We start from the raw sequence: 9,139 nt of genomic DNA, 5'->3' as shown, positions 1-9,139 counted from the left end.
TCCACTTGCAAACGGCGCAAACAAATCAATCTATGTCCATTGGACATTCTATCTAGTGTTCGATTTGAGTAAACTTAAATCAATTACATTATCTCTAGATCGACTAGTTATGTGACTAATTCGACTCATATCATTGTGAGTCGCTTCAAACAGTTTATGATAAAGTTAGAATCGAATCAAATCGAGTCCCAAACCAATCAAATCTGATTCGAATCCTTATCAAATCTTTAGAATCCGTCAAATGGGACCCAAATCTTTAGAATCCGTCTAGGAATCGAATCTTCGGATCTTCCGAATCTGGATTCTGCCAACACTAGTTGGTTGGATTCCGGTTGTGAAAAAAGCATGCTATACTTCTTACCTAGGTGTATATTTCCCGATTTTTATTTATTGAAATGCTGTTCAATGTGAACATTCTAACAGTTTGGTGTTTCATCGCTCACTATGAAGCGTGTTTTTACATCGTTATTAAAAGCAAAGTTAAATTTTCCTTGTCGAAAATGGGGCGGGCAATGGCATGTCATTGCGGAAAAGGCAACATCACAAAGTAAGTCAGGCAGTGCATCTTGACTAAATTGTAATTATTAGACTCGTGGTAGTTACGACGAACTATTGTAGAAAAAGTTTTTTCTCAATAGATTAGTCAGCCATTCATGAAATCTATATTTTTCCTTTTGATTCTAGTGCAGCATCAATTTGATTGCATGTGGGAAGTGCTTGCCCCTGAACAATACTCTACGAAATTTGGTTACGTCATGCAAGGAATGGAAAAAACGAGAACAGTTGTGTAAAGTGTGGTAAGTAACAATGCAGTTTTACTGTCGTTAATCTTGAAATAGAGAGACTAATGGCCAAAATGGTCAAAGCCTCTGTAAGTTTCAGCTAAATGAATGTTTCTCAAGATAATCTCACGATCACAGATTATGAAAATCAGATTGTTCGATTGTGTAAAAATTATTGAAGAGTGTCAAATGTGAAATCATTAATCTTTTCACGCATATATGTATTGAATGAGCAAAAACAATTTGAGGTGTCCGGATAGAATGCGTTTTATAGTGATTTTGAGAATGATCCGTCTTGCGTTTCTTTAACACGTTAAGCACTACGTCGGTCCCGCGGGGCCGACGGCGTTCTTTCCCGTATGCCGGCGTCGGCTCGCTCGGACCAACAGAGCCGGTTTGGTAGGGACACAGGCGCTTCGGGACCGACAGCGTAGTAAGTTTTTCAATAGCATACCTTAGGTCCCGCATTATTAGAATCATTTGTTTGACAGTCTGACCGTATTATCATTTCCCTGTTTTGCCTCGTTTTGTTTCGTCGAGACATGATTAAACATGAATGTACTGCCTCGCTCGCCGTCGATGGTTTGCTACGAATCTCCGGCAGAACGGTAAGGAGTGCAAATTACGCGTAGCACTTAACGTGTTAATTAGAGTATGTATACAATCATTCGTTAAAGCATATTTGCGTGTAGTTTTAAAAATACAAATAAGATTGACTAATTGTGAGTAGTTTTTGTTTTGATCCTTTGAATACTATGAAAACTAATGTTGATATAAATGCGTGAATCTATTTCAGAATTGTTTCCGATACGGTTGTTCCTCTGATTGCCAGTGATGAAATCGATTGTGTTAAGTATGGTGAGTATTATGAATTTTAAGATTCTCTTAGTATTAAAACTTTTTATTGAAAAAAGTCCTTATCTTACGAAAATCGTTTCAACCCTTTGATTATCGAAATTCTTCATTGTTCAACTTAATTGAAATTGTATTGTAAAAAAAACATTATGTTTGGTTGATCTGTTAAAAATAGTAAAAAAAAAAGATTTTTATGTCTCCATATGGTTCCATAAGTCTGCTGAGTTGGTCAGGATTTTTATGAATGGTTTCTTCGGTTCGTCTATCCAAAGCATAGCATTTTTACCATTTTGATTTTCTTTTTTAATGTTTTAAGTGAAAAGAAATTGTATTCGATTGTTGATGGGTGAATCGGTCAAGCTCTATTAAGCTTTCCTCGCGCCTCCCATGCGTCATGGGCCCCTCCATTCAATAATTCTCATTAGTTTATATTTTCAATGCATGTTGATCAATGTGTCGTTTGTCTGAACTTATAGGTGAAAGTAGTATACCTGTTATTTTCTTTATTTTTTATACAGTAAATTAATGAATGTAAACGTCGTTTTATTTTTCAGATTCAATACGGTGTTTGAAATAGATACGGTGTTAGAAATTTGATGCAGATTTAATCAATCGTTAGTGCATAATCTTTTTTGCTGTGCAATCAAGTTCAATGAAGAGAATGCAGCGAACGTGGGGGCTCAATAAGAGTTAGTACTTCCAGTCAGAGATCAGATAAGTATTTTATTGAACCTTTTTGAGCTTATAACTATTCCTGTTGATGAGATGATGGCAAGAGAAATGACGCTATTGCTGAAAAAATGAGTAGTGGAACTTTGCCATCCTTTTATTTTATAATAATTTAAAATTCACTTTTCTTTGTCGGTTTATGTTAAACTGTATTACATTTATTAGTTATAGAAAAGTCTACATCATTACTTCCCATGTATAGTCTTGCTGTTGCAACGCAACAGACTCACTTTCGGCCGGCAATGAGAAGATGGTTACGCTTTTTTTGAACTCTTTTATTCCAGTCAATAGTAATAAAAAAATGAAATAGATTGGTGTTGAGTTAAAAACTACAACGTGAGTCTTCTCCGTTGCCCAGAAAGTAAGACCCGTTATCCTCTGCCGCGCGTCCTTTTATCACTTTCTGGCCTGTCACGCTACAACCTCGGTCCTTACCCTTTGCTAATTTTCGGATATCAGGCGTTGCCCTGACCCGATTAGCTGTCGGTTTTGCGCGTTCGCCTTTACCACTACTCCGATCACCGCGTATTAGTGGCAGAATATACTGATTATCAGCAGCGATGATCGGTCGTAGTTCCTAGCGCCCTCTACCTCTCAATTTTGCTACACATCGGACCGTTATTACGCAACACTTGCACAAAAGTCTTCCATGATATGTATTCTTCGTGATCTCATTCTGGAGCATATTTAATTATCTTATACCGTTGATGGACCGTATTTGGTGCTGTTGAGGAAACTGTGTATACAAAGTTGAATAACAAATGCAATGTTCGGTCAAATGATGCTTTTTTTTTGCACAGTGATAGCCTAACTACCATAGAATATTACTAAAATAAATGAAAAACACGAAGATTAATATTTCTTCAAATTACACAAACTCTTTGTGTGGAACATCATGTTTCTATTTTGGCGCCTAGTTATTGTAATGTGTCTTACTTGGCGCACTTAAAACAAAATGGATGTAGTTCATTACATTCAACTGCTTTATTCAACAATATTCAATGATCAACTTGAAATGATAGAAATACATTTCAACAGCAATCAAATAGTCAATTTAGCATTTTTTGCAGCGGACTTCGCTTTTGAAACCTTGACCTACAGAGACTTTCTTTGCTTCACGAGCTGCACTCGTTTTGGCGCGAATTTGTTCCTCTTTTTGTTTTTTGTAGCTTAACGAACAGAAGTGCCTCTCCGTGCCATGTTCCTTACATAAAATATGTTGCCGCAAAAGGTGCTCGGTCTCCGTGACATCTCCCTTACATACAAAATGTGGCCGCAAAAGGTGCTCGGTCTGGGAAAGATGATTCTTTAGAAAGATCAGGTGCGGTCCAGTTCAGTGAGGTGAAGTGAGCGTGTGCGGTGATTCTTCCGCACGTCCCAGGACCGATTTTTTCTTCAAATTGGTTATAATGTTAAACTACAAATATTTGCCAGTTCACTACTTTCACCGCATTGTAAAATCTGATGTATCGTAAAATATCACATACATTAAAAAAAAAAAACATTTTAAAAAGTATTCAATACTAGAATATTTAACAAGAGAATATTTGTTATGCTTATGCATCTTATTTGTGGTTTGTGGTTTTATCGCAGTTCAATCAACCATAATTCATATCGTTGCAATAGAGTTCATAAACTATCAACTATGTACAATATATTCTTAGCCTTAACTAAACTATATTAGCTATATATTCATTATTCATTTATATAATTTATATACATTTCGATGCTGTCCATAAGTCCAAAAACTTTGTGAACATTGTCAATTATTTTTAGTTTTATTGAAATCAAATACTCTAAACTTCATTTTCTCTTTGCAGTTCAGTCAGACATAATTCATAGCATTGTAATACAGAGTTCATGAACTATTCACTATATGCAATATTATACTATGATTAACTGTACTAAACGATACTATCTATAAAATATATTCGTTTCTATACCTAAAGACGTTCGTAAACAATATGAAACTTTCACATAATTTAGTGTTTTTTTATTTCAATCAATCTAAAAGTCATTGTGATGAAGGAACAGTAATTTCGTCAATTTTTTTTGGATTTAATCGCGATCGCTTGTCATTATAAATTTGTCCGGCTTTCGAAAATACTCTTTCACAGGGTACAGAAGTGGCTGGTTTACATAAAAATTGCTGCACTAATATATACAGGGTTGGAAATCTTGATTGATATTTGTGTAACTTCGCCATAATGTAGGAAACACCCGACGTCTAGGCTGTTGCTGGGCACGGCTAACCTTCACCCCGATTGCTGGCGCAATGGGGGCTTGGAAGCGTATGGTTGAGGCTCCGTGCATAATTGAGGTTGAGGTTGAGGTTTGGGTCAGATAATTTTCCTTGTACTCTTATACGACTCACAAAGTCTCCAAACAGGTGTTGGCGGTATTGATCATTATTTTTTTGTCAACTAGAGTTTGTATTTGACTTTCTGGAGGATTCATATTTTGATACGGTGTTATGCCTTCTAATACAGTTTTAATAGTTTATTCATATATTTTCTCTTCGTTTTCGATGCTATGGCTTTTCATCTGTAGATCTAGCAGCATTGCTTGCTTGACTGTATTGTTTTGAAGCAGTGAAACCATTTTTGCTAATTCATGTTGCAGAATGGAGCACCAAAGCTCGAACCAATGCTGACTTGAATGCATCTTCCAGTCAACAAACTCTGAATCTACTGGACAAGGCCACCATGAACACCATACCTTGTCAATTTATCAAGCAGCAAGGCATGGTTGACGTAGTCGAAGTCAGTGAGGAAGCCCGTATAAAGATCAAGAAGCACATTATGTTAGTATCGATGGATCTGTTTGGCATTAAACCATGTTGAACAGAAAAGATCGAAAGTCGAAATCCTCGCTGGAGATGTTTGACTATAAGTAGCTCAAACAATTTTCTACACGCGAATAGCATGGTGATATCACCCCGGTCCGTCTTCTTGTGAACAGGGAACATCCATGATGATTTCCAAAGGAACGGAAAGCTTCGAGACTATAAGGATTGATTTGTTCAAGATTTTTGTTAAGATCGGTACAAGGTCCTTAACAGCAGAGAACACCTCTTCTTCGGTGATGGATGGCAAGGGAATATCTACTTGCTTTTTGAATGGCTCCAAGAATTGTGAATAAACCAATGTTGATGCACTGTCATACAGTGAAGAAAAGAAGGTGGCAAAGGCGTCACAAAGATTCTATTCGCCTGAGTATGTGTTACCAGTCAGAGACATCGATGCCGGAAATACACCGTCACTTTTAGATTTTTTTATAGGGATAAATTTGTCATCGACACTTAGCCGAGTTTACATTTTAATCTCAACTTCTAACTTCAATGAAGTAAAAAGCATTTTCTTTTCAATTGCTTCAATGATAAAAAACTTTGCTCGATAACTAATATTGCGATTAGTTTGAAAACTTTGTGTTTCAAACAGCAAACAAATTAATTGTCGAGTTTGAATCAAACAAACAATACGCAGTATTCGTTTCGTTTAAATGCTCCTTCGTTAAGGCACTTAAGGGATAAATTCCCAGAAGGTTTTTGAATTCATTCTGAACGCTTCCACGTTGAAACTGCCTAGAATCAAATTATAAACATAAATTGACAGGCATATAACGTTCCTTCCATGTTCATTTCCACCCTTATTTCCAGCCGCTCAGTCACCGGGTGCTTCACAGTTCCTTTGATCGTTGGGTCGTCGACCATTGCGTTACGTCGTCATTATAAAAATAGCTTTTTACTATATATTTACGTGTTGCAGGTTCTAATAAACTCACGTATCGGCTTCGGCTCTAACATCAGCTCTCCTTCCTGTCCCACCACTTCGTCTAAGACGTAGTTTGCTGATTGTCGAGTATTTTTCGATGGAGCGAAACTTTGGGCAATTTGGTGGATTCGTCATTTTAGGGATAAAGTTGATCTTATTGGCCCTGTACCACTCAAGGCCACCTTGGAATAATGGCAGGTCGCCAAATCGGGCCAAGAAACAACTTTGCCCCTGTGCGCTTTGATAAATGGTAGAATCCATTTCTCCAAACATTGGGTTCTGTAAACGTCCGACGTCATTGCGGTGCCGTTTTGTGCCCGCAGATGCAGATTGCATGTCACACCGTCGTCTTTTTTGCGAACTTGTTATCAAACACAAAATTGAGTTGTTTCTGATCAGTGAGCAGCCTCACATGATGTGAGCTGATGTCGTTGCACACGAGACAGGCGTGCCAGGCCCCGCGTACACAGGCACGAGAAGGTATCCTGCTCATTGGTCCCCAGGATCATAAGGTGTGCGCTCGATGTACAGCGTCTGAGCCTTAGAGCCGCTGAGACTCGCAGTCTCAGAACAGATCGGACCAGTATGTCGGGTACTTCAAAAACCCGATATCGCTCCAACTAGGCACACGAGCGAACTCAAGATGAGATCTAACCAAGCTGCAGTAGGGGGTTCTGAGACACATGAAATCTGTAAAGTCAGATGCCATGCGTCGGATGATTCCGAGAGTTTGTTAGGCCTTGCTTATCATACGGTACCTTGCATGGATCGATATTAATCAAGAAATTGATCTTGCTATGGTTGATTAATTAAAGTGATTGATCCTGTGTTCGAAATTAAAGCACATAAATCTTATCGTGTTATAAAGATGCAAAACTGTTCTTCTTTAATTATGTGTACACGAAATAATGTATACATAATATCCACATAAAAGAAATTGTCAACGTTTTCGATCGCATCACGCAAAAACTAAATCTAATCTATTTCTCATCATTCTTGATATCATCTCTCTTTTTCATCCCGGTCAAACACAACCCAACGTAAAATCGCGAAAAGGCCGGGTTTCTTATGATAACCTTTTATTGAACAATTAAAATAACTTCTTGCAGAATTTCTTGCAGCTCAAATAAACAAAAATAATTTTCCAGTTTTTTTCATTACGTTATGGACCAAAAATGATAGCACAAGTGGACAAGTTCAGAAGGTTGGTAGACACGGAACCAGAAAAATTAAATTACAGGATCTATCAGCAAAAAAGTGTTTCAAAGAGGCTCCACCTTAATGAGCTAATCAACATGCTTTAACATGCAATGGATTATAGAATGGTCGCTTCAGGAACGCTTACAAATACGATTGAATAGGGATATAAGGAATCGCCGAAAAATCTAAAGGATACTTTTTTAATTCAAGGCTGCAAAAACGAGAGAAATAAGACGATAAGTTAACAAAACATTAAAAAGGTGGTGCAGTGGTACTTACAATTACAGGAAAGAACATTACAGGAAAAACAGAACCAGAGCCATTTACAATGATGAACGGTCATCCAAACAACTGATCCGCGTTGGAACAGTAGATGCGGATAGGTGATGCAAACAATTGAGAATGGGTGAGAGCGAAGTTTGCTGATGATATTCCTGTGCTTTCGGTGATCAGAGATCATTTCGTCACAGAAACAGTGCCAGAAGCTGTTTTCATCCGAGAAGAGCGCTGCAATCTTTTAAAAAAAGGTAAAGTAAAGCCTCTTGGTATGAAAGTTCGGCTAAACGGTGGACGAAGTTCTACAAGTAGAGAGGGTAGCAAGTCTCTGTCAGCCCAAGATGAGTGAAATCAAACTGAGTGTTACTATACTGTGTGGTGTAAAATTGCCTTGCTATGTTGCAAAGCACTCTTGGTAAACAATATTATCGATCGACTTTCAATAAAAGGATTTGTTTGTCGAGTGTTTAGCGGCACAGCAAGATGTCTCTGTGAAATTCCCTAGGATGTAGGAATTATTATATAAAGTTATCTGGTACAGCCCATGTCCGTTAAGCTTCGATTGAATCAGCTTCCCTAGGATTTTTTCTACACAGTGCACAGTTTGAACTGAAATGGAAAACATATTTAATTTAGTTTAGTTTTTTCTCCGAGTACGAATTGGGCCTGTCCTATCTACCGAAAGGCTACCGGGATGAAAAGGTACCGATATGTAATTAAAAAACGTTGAACAGTTCCCATAATGTATTCCGAGGAGTTGTGCCTTCTCTTTTGGCTGTATCTGCTACATATATTAGCGTCTGGAAAAGGAAATCATTTGTTTTGGTGAAAAATATTTGCAAATGTTTTGCTATCATCTTACCTGTTGCCTTTGCAGACACTTTTTTATTTTTGCTTTGTAAGCCTGAATAAATAAATAAATAAATAAATTAGGATACGATCGTTGCACAAAGTGCTGAAGAACTTAATACGTTCCGAGATCTTACTCCAGCTAGCACCACGATGAGGTTGGTGTCGGAGTTCAAGAATACACATTTTGTAAAACATTTAATTTGTATATAAGCTTTTGCTAGCCAAAAAAATATATGTTTAGGGAACGAACGCAGGAAGCGTATCGCTTTTGCAAGAGCTAGTGACCCTTTTTTAGCTCTGTGCTATTTTGATGATATTTCAAATAGTTAAAAATGTGTCATCGTTTCGGCGTTTGACTTCGTACTCCGTAATGTACTCCTCCTCGATTGGTTTATGGTCTGACGGATGAAACCATGCAAGGCATTGTAAGACCACCAACAATCGGCCATTATTGTTGTGCCTGGACGGACATGTGTCACAATAAAATTGCGAAGAGTTACACGATCACGCTTCTCCACGATCTCAACGAAAATATCTCTGGATTCACGACAAATGCCTCCAAAAACCCACACTTGGTAGTTGTACGACATTCGTCCCCGGTGATATTTCCGCTGGATGACGACGGATTCGTCGAGTTCAAATACGCATCCCTCGTCACCAATTTGATTCTGG

General features: G+C 37.8%; 1 long non-coding RNA gene across 1 annotated transcript; it reads left to right on the top strand.

Annotated features, from left to right (window-relative positions):
• Window positions 1-344: 344 nt before the first annotated feature.
• LOC131269843 (uncharacterized) lies at window positions 345-2,745 on the top strand. Its single transcript, XR_009179020.1, has 4 exons — window positions 345-547; window positions 685-797; window positions 1,579-1,640; window positions 2,192-2,745. It is a non-coding gene; the product is annotated as an uncharacterized LOC131269843 (long non-coding RNA).
• Window positions 2,746-9,139: the final 6,394 nt, after the last annotated feature.

Source organism: Anopheles coustani (assembly GCF_943734705.1).
Source record: "Anopheles coustani chromosome X unlocalized genomic scaffold, idAnoCousDA_361_x.2 X_unloc_1, whole genome shotgun sequence".
Lineage (NCBI taxonomy): Eukaryota > Metazoa > Arthropoda > Insecta > Diptera > Culicidae > Anopheles > Anopheles coustani.
This window is presented reverse-complemented; position numbering and strand designations above follow the sequence as displayed.